This window comes from Centropristis striata, chromosome 8, assembly GCF_030273125.1.
Source record: "Centropristis striata isolate RG_2023a ecotype Rhode Island chromosome 8, C.striata_1.0, whole genome shotgun sequence".
NCBI classification, from domain to species: Eukaryota; Metazoa; Chordata; class Actinopteri; order Perciformes; family Serranidae; genus Centropristis; species Centropristis striata.
Window position 1 is genome coordinate 24,508,569 of NC_081524.1, and position 18,694 is coordinate 24,527,262.

The 18,694-nt window shown below is 41.5% G+C and overlaps 1 non-coding gene across 1 annotated transcript; it reads right to left on the reverse strand.

Moving 5' to 3' along the window:
* Positions 1–17,408: 17,408 nt before the first annotated feature.
* On the reverse strand, positions 17,409–17,594 carry LOC131977065 (U2 spliceosomal RNA). The gene has a single exon (XR_009394862.1). It is a non-coding gene; the product is annotated as a U2 spliceosomal RNA (small nuclear RNA).
* Between the last annotated feature and the right edge of the window lie 1,100 nt (positions 17,595–18,694).

Consider the following 18,694-nt stretch of genomic DNA (forward strand, 5'->3'; position numbering starts at 1 on the left):
AACATAGCAACATTTTAGCCAGTATATTGCATCCACTCTAGTTGTTTCTAGTTGTTATTATTATTACTACTATTATTGTCTTTAATCATCTCCAGTAATATATTATTACTACTAATACGAATAATCAAAAATATGGTATTACATTACAAGTATTGCATTACCTACATCGTTTTTCTAACTACATGCTGGTACCAAAGGCTCATCGATAGCTGTCCAGTGTATAAAGTCCCTTTTATTATTATAAATGTATTTTATATTCTATATTTACTTCAATTAGTCTATCTACTAAAACATGGAGGGCAAATGAGGCTTTGGTTAGTGAAGTTATTTCATATAATATTCACATTCAATAACGATAATACATTGTCTATTTGCTATTGGTTTATGGATTATACACCAGTTCAGTATATGGATGCCGAAAGAAAGTTCAAATCCATGTTCAAAATAGCCATGATGAAGACATCAACCACAAAGTTCTAAAGTGAGGTTGCTTTTCTGGATATGTTGCTTTTGTTGTGTGTTGAAATTAACTGAAAGAATACAAAATTGTTGCATTTGGAGTCCACTGCCATTTGCCAGTGATATTTAAAAAGTTCAGAGCACTGTTGGTAACACTATATATTACTGGCTTTTCGGGATATAGTTTACTTTTGTTGTGTGTTGAAATTAAATAAATAAACAAATACAAAATTGTTGCATTTGGAGTCCACTGCAATTTGCCAGTGATATTTAACGAGCTCAGAATACAGTTGGTAACACTTTATTTTACAGGGTCCCTAATACAATGTATCCAACCTATGTACTTAGTAAAAAGTCAAGTGTTACTGCACTGTTTGAGCAGTGCTTTGTAGCCTAATATTGCTGTTGATTATGTGAAAATGTTCTGAAAGCACTAGGCACAAGTAGTTACATATAGTTTGAAATACAAAATAATCCATTCCAAAAACGTATAAAAGCTGCAAGCAATGATGAAGGGGCATGTATAGTGGATGGCACCAAGGCTGGTTGAGACCAGGTTTTTTTCCTAGGCTCTAACCTGGTTTAATGTCAATAAGAGTTAAAGTTTAACACCAGGATGCTCAAAGATCAGAATGGCAGCCAAATTCTGATGTGCAACAAAGTTTTGGAGCTATTTGGAGAGGTCTGGCAATATCACCAGACATTGAAAAATAAGTTTGCAATCCACTTATGTGAAGATATAGGAGTTAAAACACACCGCCCCCTAGATGTCAAAGGTCACCAAATTGTTTAGGTGTTCCCAGGATGACGTCATGACTCGATATACCAAGTTTGGTAAAGATATGTTAAAGGGTTGCTGAGAAATAGGCTAACTTCCTGTTTGGCGACTTAGCCATTAAGTGTGATTGGTTGTCACAGCCAAGCACCTTTAGATTTCAAGAAGCTGTTGAATGCATTCGTGTGTAATGGATACCTCGTTTGTGAAAAACGGATGAACGGGTCAAAAGTTAATGAACATTCAACTTTGACCTGTTGGTGGCGCTAGAGCTCTTATGCTAGTGTTGCATACACAGTATCACCACTTGAACTCAAGTAATGGGTGGTCTGCTGCACTTTATTACATTATCGGGAAGTTATTACATTATCAGGACTTGCGAAATGAAGGCTAACCAGATAATATAATAACCTCCCATTAATGTAATACTTTATTACATTATTGGTTAAAAGTGTATTACATTATTGGGAAATGCACTTTATTACATTATTGGGAAGTAATTACATTATCAGGTTTTATTACATTTTCACTGGACTCAAGATTTTTATTACATTAACGGGGTTACTACATTAACGGGAATTTATTACATTATCAGGTTCTACACATCTAAACTCACTTTTGAAACCTTAACACTAAATTGATGGGATCCTGTTCACTCTTTTTCTTACATTTTTGGTGCCCTGAGGAGAGGCAAACTATAATTATACATTTATTTGTAACCCCTATGTTCACTTCACCTTTTTGACGCCCCAAGTTGAGGCATGTTCCCTACACTAGGCACAGTCATTGTTTTCATAGCTGGACAGTTTGATTTACTGATGGGTATGATATTGAAGAAATATTAAATAGGTGATTGGAGGGTATTTCTTAAACATCTGATACTTGTTATACAATAAACTGGCTATACACATTGGCTAACAACATATTTCTTAAATCATTTGTTAATTCAGGTTGAAAATAGTTGCCTCTAGAGCTGCTGGAGGTCCAGGATGTTGCTCAAAGGCGCCTTGGCAGTTACTGTTCAGTGGACTTCCTAGAGGCATTCTGCAGTTTTGAACCAGCAATTCTTTCATCACAAACCTTTTTGTCAGCCTTTTAAACCTTCAGTCTCTTCTCTGGTTTGCAGCAGATGATGTAGAGCAGTGTGAAACACTGCAGGATAACGGTAGCCTGAGATTCACGGTTGGCCACACTCAATCGTTAAAAAGGCAATACGAGCCATGAATCTAAAACAAACGGGACATTACCTAAATGATTGAGTCTGAGGGATTTAATGCATTGCCTCACCTGCTAATGCTCCTTACTCTAGTCAGCACATTTGTCACCTAGCCTCCCTTCCACCTCAGCAAATAAACATTAGAGCAAATGATGACTTCCCTCAACTATACATATGGGGTTTCTCTTGTGCTTATTTTCATACAAGGAGCCAGAGAGATGAATACAGGGAGAGAGGTACAGGGACAGAAAATAAATAGGATTGTCTCAGGTTTTATTAAATGTGAGCTCCATGCTTTGAAGGTATATCTTTTCCTCCAAAAGAAGAAATCTAAGTCAGTGACTTTTGCTATTTAAATAAATGTTGAATTTCCTGATCCTTGGCATTATGAAACAAGCCCTATATGAGCTCATAAGTAGCAGTGAAGGAGATGGGGTGAAGGCAGAGGGTGTGGTAATGGCAGCTGGGCAGATGATTAATCATTGGAGTGGATCAGTGGGGACAGTAAGAGTTGAGATAACACTCCTCTGCTGCCCTGTCTGACACTTTCAACATTGCTCACTGCTGATGAAAACACATACATACACAGTTGTACTGAATCGATGTTTATGATGAGGGCTAATTTTTGTGGTTAACGTGTAGGGGGAGGGGCTGTGGGCATGCATTCTGATTCTGCCCTACAAAGGCAGAGGCCAAGTTCATTGATGCCATCAGATGTTTTGGTATTACATTTTAAACAGACATTCGTGGTCCCCAGAGGATAATGACCCTGATTATACAGTGACTTTTCCCCAAACGCAACCATTAGGCAGACATTTTTGGTTTTAAGTGAAATGTCTCATATATCGAATGAATTGCTATAGGTACAGACATTGATAGTGTCTGTTAAACAGGGACGCAGACAACTTCACTTTTAAGGATGTAATGAGCTTGAGTAACAGTATAAACAGAACTTTCTGCCAATTTAAAACATATCTGTTCACTGAGAAGTTGTTAATAAAATAAAAGTTAGAGGCTAATATCCAAGTCATAATAATTGAAGACAAAAACAATATGTCCTATAATCTGTCATGCATGATCGTCAAGCATTATTGTCTGCTTCAGATTGTCTGACAGAGGTGGGACAGACAGCCCTGTTATAGGCGGGTGCATATATATATATAGATATATCTATATCTATATCTATATCTATATCTATATATATATCTATATATATATATAAACACCTAAACCTAAAAAAATCTATCAAAAGGTTTCTCAGCTGTTTTTTGTTGTATTAGATGTCCTTGATAACATACTAAAAGTTTACCAAAATCTGACCACTAGAAAGGAATCATTTTCAAGATGTTATCCAAGACGGCCAGGAAGACACCACAAGGCAAAGCAATATGAGAAAGGAGAATTCTACAATTACTTAAGGGAAATCATACTTATTTTTCGCATAAATATGCTTGAAACCAATTTGTGTAATATATATTTGTACTTGTAATTATGCAAATATGCTAATTAGAATATTACATGAACAAAACATGTATCAGGCACCAGTATTTCTGGTCCAGGAGGAATACAAATCGTCAAGCGGCTTAGGATCAGATTTACAAAGAATGGGGACACGTTGGACAAAAGCACCGCATTTTTTCCATATGCTCTCTATCACCATAGGTTTAAATTTTTGATAGGAGCCACTTCATCAACATTGCGGATCAGAGATGGCAGCCATATAACATCTATGACAACCAATATATTTCCCAAGCCACTTGGATGGTTAATCTTGGTGTCAAAATATACATTTTCTGGGTCAACGAATCCATTAAACTATTAAATAATATCACTAGATGATTATTTGATGAAATAGATATGTTCATTTTGGCCATGTATTTATGTAATTTGCGACTCAGTTCCTAAGCTTTCGGAAAATATTAAAGGAATAGTTCGGAATTTTGGACATAGGACCTCATTTCCAACTTAGCCGGTGTGATATAGGTCGGTGGAGACCGTTTTCAGCACATTTTATGCAGTCCTTATAGTTGCACAAGTCACTGTTGCTAAACTGGTGTTGAGCTAGCGCACATCAATAGTAACATCCAGCCTGTCACTAAAAACAGCTTTACCTGCTCCGCAGAACACCCGAGACAAATGCATTATAACGTCGGACTATCAATGTACATGTCTGTGTTGATAGAATAATTTTAGAAATTAAACCAACCTTGCATAGCATTGGAATAGCTTATACTTTGTTCCCTGTTGTTGCTTAGGCTACGGCAGCGGCGGAGTGATATTATCTCCAGGCTAGTGAGGCTACAGTGGAAGACGGTTTCGGTTTCGCTGACAATCATGCAAGTTTATTTAGGTGCTGTCATAGCGGAGACAGGATAGCAGGACACTATGGCCACTGCCAGCCATGCTGAGATTTCGGAGTTTGAGGACGACGAAGATGAGTTTGTGTTATCAAATCAGCCATAGCTGTCACGACTGGAGGGCTCTTCTGGTTCCGTTTTGACGCACTACTACTAACCCACAAAGTAAAATTCCGCTACTGCTGAGAAACTAGTCCCTCAAAATGTTTTAACATTGAAAATGCAAGGTTGGTTTAATTTCTAAAATTATTCTATCAACACAGACATGTACATCGATAGTCCGACGTTATAATGCATTTGTCTCGGGTGTTCTGCGGAGCAGGTAAAGCTGTTTTTAGTGACAGGCTGGATGTTACTATTGACGTGCGCTAGCTCAACACCAGTTTAGCAACAGTGACTTGTGCAACTATAAGGACTGCATAAAATGTGCTGAAAATGGTCTCCACCGACCTATATCACACCGGCTAAGTTGGAAATGAGGTCCTATGTCCAAAATTCCGAACTATTCCTTTAATATGGGTCATATACACTACACATATTCTGAAAAATGAATAACATGCATAAATTTAATTGAACTTATTAGCTTCACTTGTATTATTTATTACATTTACAACCTCAAAGATCTGCATCCGATCTTGCATTCGGATATAATGACATCTGTCAGGATTTATGTTTGGGTACAGTGAGCAAATGATGTGTGTGCATGTGAACATGCATGCTTGAATGAGAGAGATCCTAAACTCAATTTTATGAAACACCGATATTTGTACAGAATACAAATATTACAGAGGGAAAGAAATATAAAAAACATATCTTATTTTATATTTTATATATCTATATTTCGTTTTATTTTTCTTTATAATCCATTAGTCTTCGCTCTACACAGGTTTATATTCTGAAGTGCCCTTGTGGCTAAATGTATGTAGGACAAACAAAGCGCAATGTCAAACTGAGAGTTGCTGAGCATAAGGCTACCATAAGAAATTAAAATATGGATTATGCCATTGCTAGGCACTATGACAATGTGACACTATGACCATGACAAATGTCAAGGGCCTGCAACTTCCCTCGAGTTGATTGACAATGAAAAAGTTATCCCCAAACAAAGAGGGGGAAACTTAATTAATCAGCTCTTGAGAAAGGATCCATGAACTGAACACTATTAAACCTTATGGACTTAATGAAACACAGGATTTAATGAGTTTTCAATGATATGCAAATGTTAACTTATGTCTCTTTTCACATATAAGTTGTTGGGCCAAAGGGGGACATGAGCCACGATAGCATTCCTGGTGCTCAAACCCCTCCCTTTTAGCGTTATAAAGGGCCAGCATTAGGACTGATAAGTCTATATCTCGGCCTTTCTGGTATAGCTCTCTTCTGGTTACAATCCTATATATCGAACAGAAATCAGTTTGTTACCATTGGTGACTCCAGCTCCCACCCAGCCCCAGTCAACCAAGGTGTGCCACAGGAATCTGTGCTTGGTCCCCCCTCTTTTCATGAGGGGGGACCTTCTCATTTTCCTTTCATATACTCTCCCTTGATCAGATCATCCGCCAACATGGTATACATTTCCACTCCTACGCTGACGACACTTAAGCTTCCACCCCAGTCATTAGTCAACGGCCTGTAAGGCATTAAAACCTGGATGACATCAAACCTCCTCAAACTAACCAGCAATAAAACAGAGCTCCCTTGGTTGTGGCCCCCAAGGCACTGCTCGGGAAGGTTGGGGATCTCCTCCTTCATTCTGGACTCCATCCTCTAATTCCAATCCCACATCAAATCCATTTCAAAAAACGCTTCTGGCCACCTGAAAAACACTCCGACCCTCAATCCCTGACTCTGTGGCTGAAACTCTAATACTTCATCACCTCCCACCTGGATGACTGCAACGCAGTCCTGTCAGGGGTCCCAACCAAATCCCTGAACGGACTCCAGTACATCAAAAACTCCGTTGCCGGAGTTCTCTCTTTAAACAGTAGACACAAGTCTTGTGTATTGGTGTATTTATCCACGTTTCGATAGGTCATATAGTTTTTTTATCAATCCCTGTTCAATGACCATGATCATTTTTGGAGAAATTCTGAGATTATAATGGGTGTGTATTGCACGGAATGTTCGTGTCACAGTGTGTGATGTCATCGCTCAGAGTGTAGAGGGAGAGAAAAAAATTGTCAAAAAATAAATTTGAAAACTGCGCTCCAGGCCGCATATTCCACTCTACAGAAATAATTTATACATAGAAACGTAGGAAAATGAGTCTTCTCACTCACAATCCTCTGGTAGAGCTGTCAGAGTTATAGTTTGGGCGTTGGATGCACAGATGCGCCACCAACATGCACCAACAGCCTCACTGACTCCCATATGAAAAACGCAGGAAGATTTCTGTATAGCATATTATAGCATATTTAAAAGTTTTTCAGATCGCTCTTACAAAGCTATTTCTTCATTTTTCTTCACAAAAAACATATGTAGATGATCAGGAAGAACTTAGGACGCTCAAAGTGTAGTCGGATCAATGATAGGTATTATGGTTTTGCCAAAAATGCTTTCTGTTTGAGGCCAGAAATTCCAGTTTGTCCACCTCTGGCTGCTGTCACGAAACCTTCTACAGGTGGCAGTTAATTCTGTTGATTGCTCTGCTCTGATGGCCTTTGATCCTTTGATGTGATTACAGTTACAGATACACACGGGCATGCACGCACACACACGCACACTCCTCCAGATACACATGCTTCACACACACACACACACACACACACACACACACACACACACATACACACACACACACACACACACACACACACACACACACACACATTCTGAGGTTAAAGGGCATAGGTTGCTGTATAAATAATAAAGAATAAAAATACTTGAAAAGGAGTGCTTGTTGTAGGTGTGCTCCTTGTATATAATATAGTATCTAACATTACTAGTATTAATTGTTTGAAATATCTGAAGAATCTCATCATAGTTACATTACATTACATTACATGTCATTCATTTAGCAGACGCTTTTGTCCAAAGCGACTTACAATAAGTGCATTCAACCTGAAGGTACTAGACATAGACCACAGGAATCAAGTACATAACTTTAAGAGCTAACTGTCATCGCTACAGGAGTGCTATATGTTAAAGAAGAAAAGAAGAGAAAAGAAGAAGAGCATTTTATTTTTATTTTTATTTTTTAATATATATGTTAGGTGACCATGACTTAACCGAGGTATTGTTGGAAGAGGTGGGTCTTCAGCCTGCGGCGGAAGATGTACAGGCTGTCTGAGGTCCTGTAGGTGTGTACACACACCGGCAGTTGCCCCCATGGCCCTTTCGGAATTTCCCCAGAGGAAATTTTCTAATTATTATTATTATTATATTTACAGACTTGTTACTTACACTGCAATCATGTCAATAGTTTAACTCTAGTGATAATGCCATGCTTGCTTTGTAATGTATTTTAAATATGACTTTTGAAAAGTGTATTTTGGTATTTGCACCGAGCTATATGTGATGTTTGATATGATTTGTACGATGAATTTTCATTTTCAATAAGTCACAGTAAAGTAATTCCAGTGTGCGGTGGTATTCACTATCTTCCCCAACGTTGTTCCTGTGACCTACATAACCTTCCTATACTGGTTGTGCAATGGGAGTTTTTCTCTTTTTACCAATATTTGTACATTTCTAGATGGAGTTATTTTTGGAGCAGGTATATATGACGATGATCTAAATTTCGGAGTGCACAGGTGCACGTTATGTGTGTGTGTATCAGTGAGAGAATTTATCCTGTTTGCTTTCCATCGCTACAGTTGTAGTGTTAGCTCATCCAAACCAAATTAACAATGTCTGCAGAGCGAGAGGGCGAGTGCTGAGCTCTGGCGTCACAGTGCAAATGTGCTGTCCGAGTACCGTTTGTGTGTGTGTATATTGAAGGGTGTCTCTAGCAGAGGATTCAGTTTAGATCAGCTCAGAGGACCTTACTCAAAATATTTATCTATCTGTCCGTCCGTCCGTCCATCCGTCTTTCTGTCTGGTAATTTTGTGTTTTTTTATTACTATAAATGCCAGACTGTGTTCGAAATATTTTACTGCCAGGAAAAAATTTCAAGAATAGCATATGTTGAAATTGATATGGTAAACACAACTTGGAAACAAAGTGTTAACATTTTTAAACATATTTCAGAAGATTTAAGGTTTTACAGGGAGGTGTAAGGTTTGTACTCGGTTTTGTACCCTAACTTCACAGGGGTTTCGGCAAGGGGCAACAAGATACCCTCCATCAAGGCAAGCCCGACCCAAGCTGATCAGGTCTGGGTGTCTAGATGGTAACTAAGGAGCCCAGACGGGACCTCTTCTCTTCAGCCACAGCCACTGGCTGCTACTTTCTGCGGCGTTGGCAAGGGCTTTAATTGCTTTCCTGTGGGCCTACCCTCTCACTCCCCCTTCCCTCAGGTGATCATAAAGCCTCTGAAAAATATCCAGAGGCTCTATGATCACACAGGCAGTAAGCCTCCACGCCACGTCATGCAAAGGTTTTTTTTGTTTTTTTCCCCATTTTTTTTTAACCAAAAAAAAGTTTCACAGTTTAACCATGTTAACTGGATTTTTTTTAACAAAACAAAATTACTTTTGACAGTTTAACTGTAAAAAAACAAACAAACCCAATAACTATATAAACTGTATAAATAAAAATTCCTCCTCTCCTCCTCATCACTTTTTAAAGATGTCCTTTACGAGGACCTGCACCCTGGTCTTCCTGACCCTTTTCTTGGGAGACACCTTTTGTTTCAAAGGGCTCAGGACCCTCTTCTTAACTTTCTTAGCTGTAGCCATTGTGGGCTGCTTCGGCTCAGTTGGTAGAGCGGCTCATCTTATAATCGGAGGGTTGGTGGTTTGATCCCTGACCATGGCAGTCTACATGTCGAAGTATCCTTGAGCAAGATACTGAACCCCAATTGCTCCCGATGCTGCATTTATCGGTGTGTGAATGAATTCCCAATGGTGGCAGGTGGCACCGTTTAGGGTAGCCTCAGCCACCAGTAAGAATGTGTGTGTGAACGGTCGAATGAGCGCAGTCTGTAGTGTAAAGCGCTTTGAGTGGTCGCAAAGTGACTACAAAAGCTCTATGTAAGTGCACGTCCATTACCATTTACCATTGTGAGGCTAATCCTGGCCTTCCTCTGAGACACGTGTAAGAACAAGATCTGGATCATTGAAAATTCACTGTGTTGTGATCAGTGTTTAGCTTTGTTATTAATATAATCTAGCTTCATTTAACATTTCTGCTCTCTAGTCTCACTCACGTCCTCAATGCTCTCCTCCTCCTCCGAGCTGCCTTTTGCCAATCCAGCCTTGCCCCTCTGCTGCTGCTCCTCCTCCTCCCTTCCTAAGGCAGGCAAGCTCCTCCTTGCTGAGGAGCCTGGTGGTGAGGGCTGGCTCTCCTTGGGTGTGGAAGAAGGAGTCAGAATAGAGGAAGAGAAACCTGGGACATAAACTTTTGTGAATTCAGTATTATTCTCTTCTAACCTTTCTTTCTCCTCCCTCCTCCTCTGCAGCATTGCTTCTGCTGCTTCTGCTGCTACTGCTGCTGTTAATCACCTGGATACACCCAGTGAAAAGATACATTGGCCCTCATTTATCAAACGCGCGTACGTCAGAAAGTGAGCGTAAAGTGGGCGTAAGATGATTTCTACACAAGCCTCGGCATTTATCAATTTGGACGTGAGCGGACGGTACGATCAGATCTCACGTCTGCTCTCAGCTTGTGTACGCAAATTTGAGTCAGCGTGAAGTCCACACGTCTGAGTCTGAGAATTGATCTTAGACTATTGTATCGATGCCTGGAGCTGATAAAACTCTGTGGTGTTTTGATTTTTAATAATGACAAAGCAAAACATGTTTAGACTACATAGTTTATCATTAAAACATAATCCAAAAATAAATACACCCTGCGATCGTGAAATTCTTTAAACAGAATACTAGCCGAGGATATTAAATGTTGTTGTCTTCTGCTGTTTACCGTTATCCAGCTCCGACACCGGAGCGTCAGCGTCTCCTTCACTAGCGGTGCTGCCCGAATAGAAACATTTCCAATCAGCGCTGCCACACGCTCCTCTCACTAGGACATCATTATTAGTAAATGTAAAGAGGTCAATAATATCTCTCCATCATAATAATAGCAATATTCGGATAGTATATAGATTATTGGGCTTTATATATCACAATGTAATTACTCAAACCTCGCCGGGAGTTTGATAGTCCGCTCCTCTGCTGACAGCAACACTGATTTCCTTCCTTTTCACTTTTTATGCTGCCAAACAAAACTAGTTTGTTGTGTTGCTGCTGTTGGACGTCAGCGTTTCACTTTCTAACTGAGAAATTCCTCTTCTTTTAGAATTAAAACTTACTTTAAAACATTGTTTACCTCCTTCAACCAAAAAGCTGAAACCTTCTAAGTCCGTGCTCCAAATGTAAAATATTCACTGAACTTGTTTGAGTTTAAAACTATAAGTACTTTTATTTCATAAACCTCCGTCGCTGCGTATTTCTTTAATATGTCTATATTGACCCTATTGTTAATTGTAACGGTGCACTTTGCTAATAAAGCTGACTTTAGAGGGTGAAAAAATCCTCCTTTTGGCCGTATTGCGCCCTTCGGTGTCGTAAACTCTGAAGGCGAGCCATCTGAATCGGGTATTTATTAGGGCGTGGTATTTAAATGACGCTTGTTTCGAGCTGCCACATTCATCAATAGCCGATCATTCTTACGCTGTGATTGGAGAGATACGATCATTTGATAAATCACACGTGGACCCTGTCATAAGACGAAATATACACTCAGATCTGCGCTCGTTTCTACGCTCGCTTGATAAATGAGGGCCAATGTGTCAGAGTTAGTTTTTTTTGCAGAACAGATGAGAGGAGAATAAAATCCTTTTGACTATTTATTTAAGACAACAATGAAAGAGTAAAATGATGTACATCGACCTTCTCTGTTCAGAAATCACAGGCTGCAAAGCAGTTAGCTGTAACCACCTCCCAGAAAAGGATGCCTAACTTACTTTTACACAGAGTTTTATAATGTAAATGTGTGACCATCTGATTGGTCAAAACTGTTAGGGCAGCACCATGGTTTAGACTCGGTCTGCCCATTACGTTGGCACGCAGGCTAGTCCTAGCCTCTTGGTGCTTCAGCTTCCGGTCACCGCCCTGTGGAAGGAAAAAGCTAACAGCACACTTCTGTATCTTGTCTAGTGTTCGTCAGTATCTATCTCCACCTGGGCCCGTGGCCTTGAATTGGAGCACAAAGAGTGCTTCAGTGTTTTATCTGCTTGCCCTCAAATTATGTGGCGATGTGCAAAGCGTTATCAGTATGTCCTTTCTTTTGATACTTCTTATTTCTGTGTGCTGTGCCTGGCATATAAATGTGTTTTACAAATGTGTCTAAGCAGCATTCTTGCTAAACGTCATAATGTGATTTTTTATTTATTTATATTTTTTAAGATTATTTTTTGGGCATTTTACTGCTTTATTAGATAGTGACAGATAGAAAGGGGGAGACAGAGGGGAAGACATGCAGCAAAGGGACCTCAGGCCGGATTCGAACCCGGGTCCTCTGCGGCAAGCACACGGCCTTCATGGTAAGCGCTCTACCAGTTTGAGCCACCGGGACGCCCCTATAATGTGATTATTGCTATTTTTATTAATCCCTAACAATTGAGAACACATTTCGGATCAATAGTGAATACAACACCAGCTGTTTTTGTTTATCACCAAAACACCTGACATATGCTAACCTGCACAGATCTGGTGCCTGACTGAGTGACGGGAGCTGGCCCCTCTGCCGCTGGCCTCTGTGTGCCACGGGTGCCCTCCCCTGCTATCGCCTGAGGATTTGATTGCAAGAGGAAAAAGTGTTAATTCATGATGACTTACATTTGATCATAGCTCTGAATTGCCATTTATTTGAAATTCACTTACATGGAGGGCTGCATTGGAGGACCGGAGGTCCTTGTTCTCTCTCTCCAGCCCCTGCACCCTCTTTCTCATCTCCTTACAGACCGACAGCTGGCAGTGACCTGCGTCATCCTCCCTCTCCTCCTCCTCCCTCTCCTTCTCCTCCTCCACGTCAAGGTTGGACACCATGGGAGGGTAGGGGTTGCTGGCCCTCAGCCGCTCCACTGCAACGTGCCACTTTACAGCGCTCATTTTCCTCTTGAGGCGTGCTGCTGTGTGGTCCTTGTGGGCCATAATGTGTTTCTTCAGCCACAAAACATAGGGCTGGCACCTGGGTAGGGGGCATGGTCCTTCTCCTACATTTATTCTCCCTGTTCTCCTTGTTTGTTGAGGATCTACCTTTCCTCGGCATTCCTCAATCCATGCCACTCCCCGAGGTGTTTTGACACTCCTTTCAAGATGTTGTGGCACATTGAGCACTTGCCAAGTTCTTTAGGCTTTGTCATCTTTTTAAAGGAAAATGTAATCAAATCAGTGATTCACAACTGATAACTGCCCCTTTAAAATTCTGCTTTTCCACTCAAATTGCTCGTCTCCACTAAAAATGCACTTTTCACGTCTAAAATCAACGGTCATACCATGTGTAATAGATAGATAGTCACGTTGTTAGTATGCATTTCTTAGTATTTCTCCACAGCATGTATACATTTTCAAATACAGTAGGTGGAAATGGCAAATTTGTACTACATGAGAAAAACTATGTGTTTTTGCCTTAAACTGCATGTTATGAGCATAATTTCCAGCGTTTTTTCAACAACTTCTCGACATGGTGTGCCAACGTGTTGAAAAAGATTGACCAGATTTGGCCACAGGCTGGTTGCTACAATTTTGTACGGGAAAATGAGTCTCTGGCCTAAGTCAGCACACATTTCCCAGTCTGCATTTAGAGGGCTTGAGTCAGAAGGCAAGTAGCTGGCTGCATGTTTCTCTCCTCTTCCAGATCAGGATGGAGGGTTTGCAAACTTTGTCTGGGCCTTGAGACGCATGGTGTTGGTGGTTGATCTCTTGACTTCTAGTGCAGCTGCTAAACACCTCAGCACTTGGATGTGTCGCCAGGTCATCTGCCTTGATGTGTCGCCTGGTCATCTGCCTTGTGTTAGACTGGTCTTAGATCCAACCAAGATGTGCTTGAGGGTTGCGGGAACTGAGGGACAAGATGGATCCTCTCCCATTCAAAGTTTTAGGTTTACAGGAGAGGCCAGGGCAGGAGCCATATGCGGTTTTAATGAAGCTCAGCACATTAGACTTCATGCTTCACACTCTAAGTGATTTTACTTCTCTCAACAGCATCTTTTGGTAATTTTTTTTTAAAACAACGGACCACTTTTGTCTATTTGACAAAATACAGGCAAGGAAAATTATTGAACAGCTCTCTGCTCTATCTTTTACCTAGCTTCTTTTTATGCTGTAAAGTTCTTGCATATTTTTTTGTGATTAGCTCGCTTGCCTTTAACTTCCTTTTTTGTTCTCATTAGTGCTTTTGGGAATTTGGGGAACAAACTAATTGAGAATGTTTATGCATCTCTCCCACAATCTTTTCCATCCGTGGGATTGTTACTTTCTGTTGTGTGCCAATGTAAAAACTAGGTTGTTAAAAAAATTCTTCAACAATCTCACCTTGTGCAGGAGCCTTACTTTGCTTGGGAAATATAATAATGCATTTTATTTGAAAGGGCGCCTTTCAAGGCACTCAAGTTTGCCTTACAGCATGGATAAAACAGTGCAGAACATCATACAATTTGTTAAAATCAAAATTAAAATAAGATTAGAAAGACATTAAAACCAAGTACAATAGGATACATTAAAACATCATAGAAAACATTTACAAATACATTACAATAAAGGAGGGGGGTGCGGAGGATCAGATAGAGTGAGCGAGTCTGAACAGGTATGTCTTGAGTTGTGATTTGAACTGATTGAGAGATGTGATGTTGCGAAGGGAAGGGGGAAGGGAATTCCAGAGCAAGGGAGCAGAGCGACTGAAAGCTCTGCTCCCCATGGTAACCAGGCGGGCAGGGGGGACAGAGAGGTGCGTGGAGGAAGATGATCTGAGTGGGCGGGTGGGTGTGGCAATGTGGAGGAGGTCAGAGAGGTATGGAGGGGCGAGGTTGTGAATGGCCTTGAAGGTGAGCAGTAGAGTCTTGTATTGGATGCGGTGTGTGATTGGGAGCCATTGGAGCTGCTGGAGGATTGGTGTGATGTGGTGACTGGATGGGGTACTTGTGATGATGCGTGCTGCTGAGTTCTGTACCAGTTGTAGTTTGTGAAGAGTTTTTTGTGGAAGTCCAAAGAGGAGGGAGTTGCAGTCGTCAAGTTGGGAAGTGAGTGTGGACCAGGATGGCAGCTGTGTGGGGTGTAAGAGAGGGGCGGAGGCAGTTGATGTTGCAGAGATGGAGGTAGGCTGAGCGGGTTATGTGGCTGATGTGTGAGGTGTATGAGAGTGTGCTGTCGAGGATAACACCCAGACTCTTTACCTGGGGGGTGGAGAGATGTTTGAATTGTCTATGGACATTGTGAAACTGGGAGATTCGGATAGGGTGTTTTTTGTGCCAGCGAGTAGGATTTCTGTTTTGTTACTGTTCAGTTTCAGGAAGTTGGATGAAAACCAGGACTGTATTTCGAGGAGGCAGTCAGTGAGGAAGGAGGGAGGGAAGGTGGACTCAGGTTCAGTGGAAATGTGGAGCTGGGTGTCATCCGCGTAGCAGTGGAAGTTGATGTGATGTTTCCGGAAAATGTAACCAAGGGGGAGTAGGTAGATGATGAATAAGAGGGGCCCCAGGACAGAGCCTTGGGGCATCCCTGTGGTGACTGGGAGTGGTTGTGATGTGAATGATTTGAGTTTGATGAAGTGTGTGCGACCAGAGAAGTAGGATTTGAACAAGCTGGGGGGGTGTGGGTGATGCCTATGGAGTGGAGTCTGTCAAGGAGGATGGTGTGTGAGATGGTGTCGAAGGCCACACTCAGATCAAGCAGAATGAGGATGGAGAGGAGACTGAAATCAGCTGCGAGGAGAAGGTCGTTGGTGATTTTGAGTAGTGCAGTTTCAGTGCTATGGAGAGGTCGGAAACCGGACTTGAATTGTTCAAAAATATAATTGCGGGAAAGGTGAGAATGGAGTTGAGTGGCAACAGTTTTTTCCAGAGTCTTTGACAGAAATTGCAGATTGGAGATGGGACGGAGGTTGTTAGGGTCGTTGGGATCTGCACCAGGTTTCTTTAGTATTGGGGTGACAGCAGCTGTTTTGAGGGGTGATGGGACAATTCCAGTAGTGAGAGAGGAGTGGATTATGTGTGTGATGAGGGGGGCCAGAGAGGGAATGGTGGCTTTGACAAGAGCAGTTGGAATAGGGTCTAACCGGCAGGTTGATGACTTTGCCTTTTTGATGATATCAGTAATTACAGAAACTGGGGGCGGGGTAAGTGAACCATGGTGAGGAGCAGGTGAAGGTGACAGATCTGGTTTTGAGTGGGGTGAGATAGTCCAGGAGATCATGGAGACTGTTGTAATGGAGGACCAACTCATCAGGGGTGGAAAAACTCTGCATTTGGGAGGGAGTCGATTCCCGAAGAGAGTGTCCATGTTAATGTCCTTAATATTACGGAATGAAATAGTGCGTGGGAGACGGATTTTGGAGAGTGCAAGGTTGACATTAAAGGAAACTAGCATGTGATTTGAAAAGGGGAGGGGAGTTGCTTTACAACTGTTAGGGGAGAGACCAGAACAGCATATTAAGTCCAAAGTATGTCCTTTTAGGTGTGTCGGGAAGTTTGCGAATTGCTGGAGTCCAAAGCTGTCTATGCAGGAAGTAAAATTCTTGGTGAGAGTGTTGCTGATAGGGGCTGTGTCCCAAAGCCAAGGAAGGATGCTCAAACGGCTGGATTTGAAGGACACTACGTCATCGACATCCGCTGAAGGACTGTCCCAATGTCGAGGATGCTCCGGAGGACAGAGTCCTTCTTTTGCCCAAATTCCGAGGATACATGTGTGTATCCTGCGTGCGCTCCGACTACCCATAAAGCATTGCGCACACCGGTCTACCGGGAGATTTAAAAATGGAGAGTGTAGAAACAGCGACGCCGGCGGCGCAATATGCATTTAAATATGTAGATATTTTCAGTTTACACTGAATGTTATCACATAACTTACAAAACGCGTGTTCAAAGTCAAGCAAAAACATATGAATAAGCATATGCCAGAATATTAAGCGTAAAGATAATAAACGTCATCTTGATACATTGCCGGTTAAGTTAATTAATGCCGTCTCAGTCGCTAAAGTTATTGTTTATTAATTTATATGTGTCCGATGATGATGTACTATGTGCAACTATGCCATTCAGAAAGTTATACATTTCTTTATTGTGTTTACAGGGACCGAAAGTCCGCTATTATCCGTTATTGTTATTTATAAATAACTGTTATTGTACTGTACTGTAAAATAAAAAATAAAAAATCACAGAACATATTTCCATGATGAATTATGCGCCGCTGCATTCATGGCACTAAGTAGCGGCCGAATTCAGCCAGGATTAGTTAAATATTCAGGTTTAATCCACTTTATGGTTTTTACTTGATAAATCGTGGAGATTCAACCTTAAAGCATCTTCTTCCATTTTCACAAATATGTGTCAGAGTGCTGATGCCAGAGACACATTCATGTCGTGAACTGATTTTGAAATTGCGGCGCTGAATTTATTTTTTTATTTTTTATTAAACTGATAAGAACAGATACTACACTTGATCTTAGCCAAAGGGCCGAGAGCGGTGCTGAAGTTAAGCAGGACGTCCAATTACGCAATGACGCACAGCTGCACACTCCGAAGGCTGTCCCATTTGTGCATTACACCAGTGAAAGGAAGGACTCTTGCCTTGCCTTCGGAGGACCCGACTCTGAAGGAAGGATCCTACCAAGGAAGGATCCTTGACATTGGGACACAGCCATTGTCTATATGGATATTGAAATCACCCAGGAGTAGTATGTTCGGAGAGAGTGTGGAGAGATGAGTCAGGAGTAGAGCAAAATCTTCGAGGAACTCCTTTTTTGGTGGGAAGGATGGTGGGGGTGGGGCCAGATAACTGTAAGGTGATGGATTCAAATGTGTGATAGGCAGGGGTGGGAACCGGCTGGATGTTCCACTTTTCGCAATGGATTATTGCGAGACCTCCACCCCTGCCAGAGTCACGTGGACGACAGTTATAGATAAATCCTGGAGGAGTGGATTCATTCAGAGAAGAAAAATCAGTGGGTAGTTGCCATGTTTCTGTTAAGCAAATTAAATTTAGGTTATGGTCCTTGATGATGTCCTGAATGAGCTGTCCCTTGCTTGTGAGTGAGCGGACGTTTAGTAGTCCAAAGTTGACAGTGGTGTTTTCAAGTTTGAGGAATGGAGGGGCAGGGGCGCTGAGTTTTACGTAGGAGAGGTTATTTTTGTTTACAACTTTGAGAGTAGATTGGAGGCGAAGGGGTCTGACAGATAGAATGGTTGTAATGGAGAAGGCAGCAACCTAGTGGGATGAGTGGTGCAGTGACAGCAGGGGCCTGTAGGGGGAGTAGGTAGAGAGAGTAGTGGACTGAGAAGGCGCTGGGGGGGACTCGTGTGGGCGATTGGGAGCGGTGAGAAAATAGTCAGTCATGTGGGTCAGACTGGACAGCGTGCTGCAGGTTGGCTGTCAACATGTAGTTGCCGAGTTTGTTTGGGTGGATACTGTCAGCTTTTAGCCAGGATTGACAATTCCAGAAAAAGTTAAAATTGTCTATAAAACCGACGCTGAATTCCCTGGAGACAGACTGAAGCCAGGAGTTGAGCTGGAGGACTTGACTAAACTTTTCTATCCCACAGCCGTGAGGACAGAGCGGTCCACTGATGA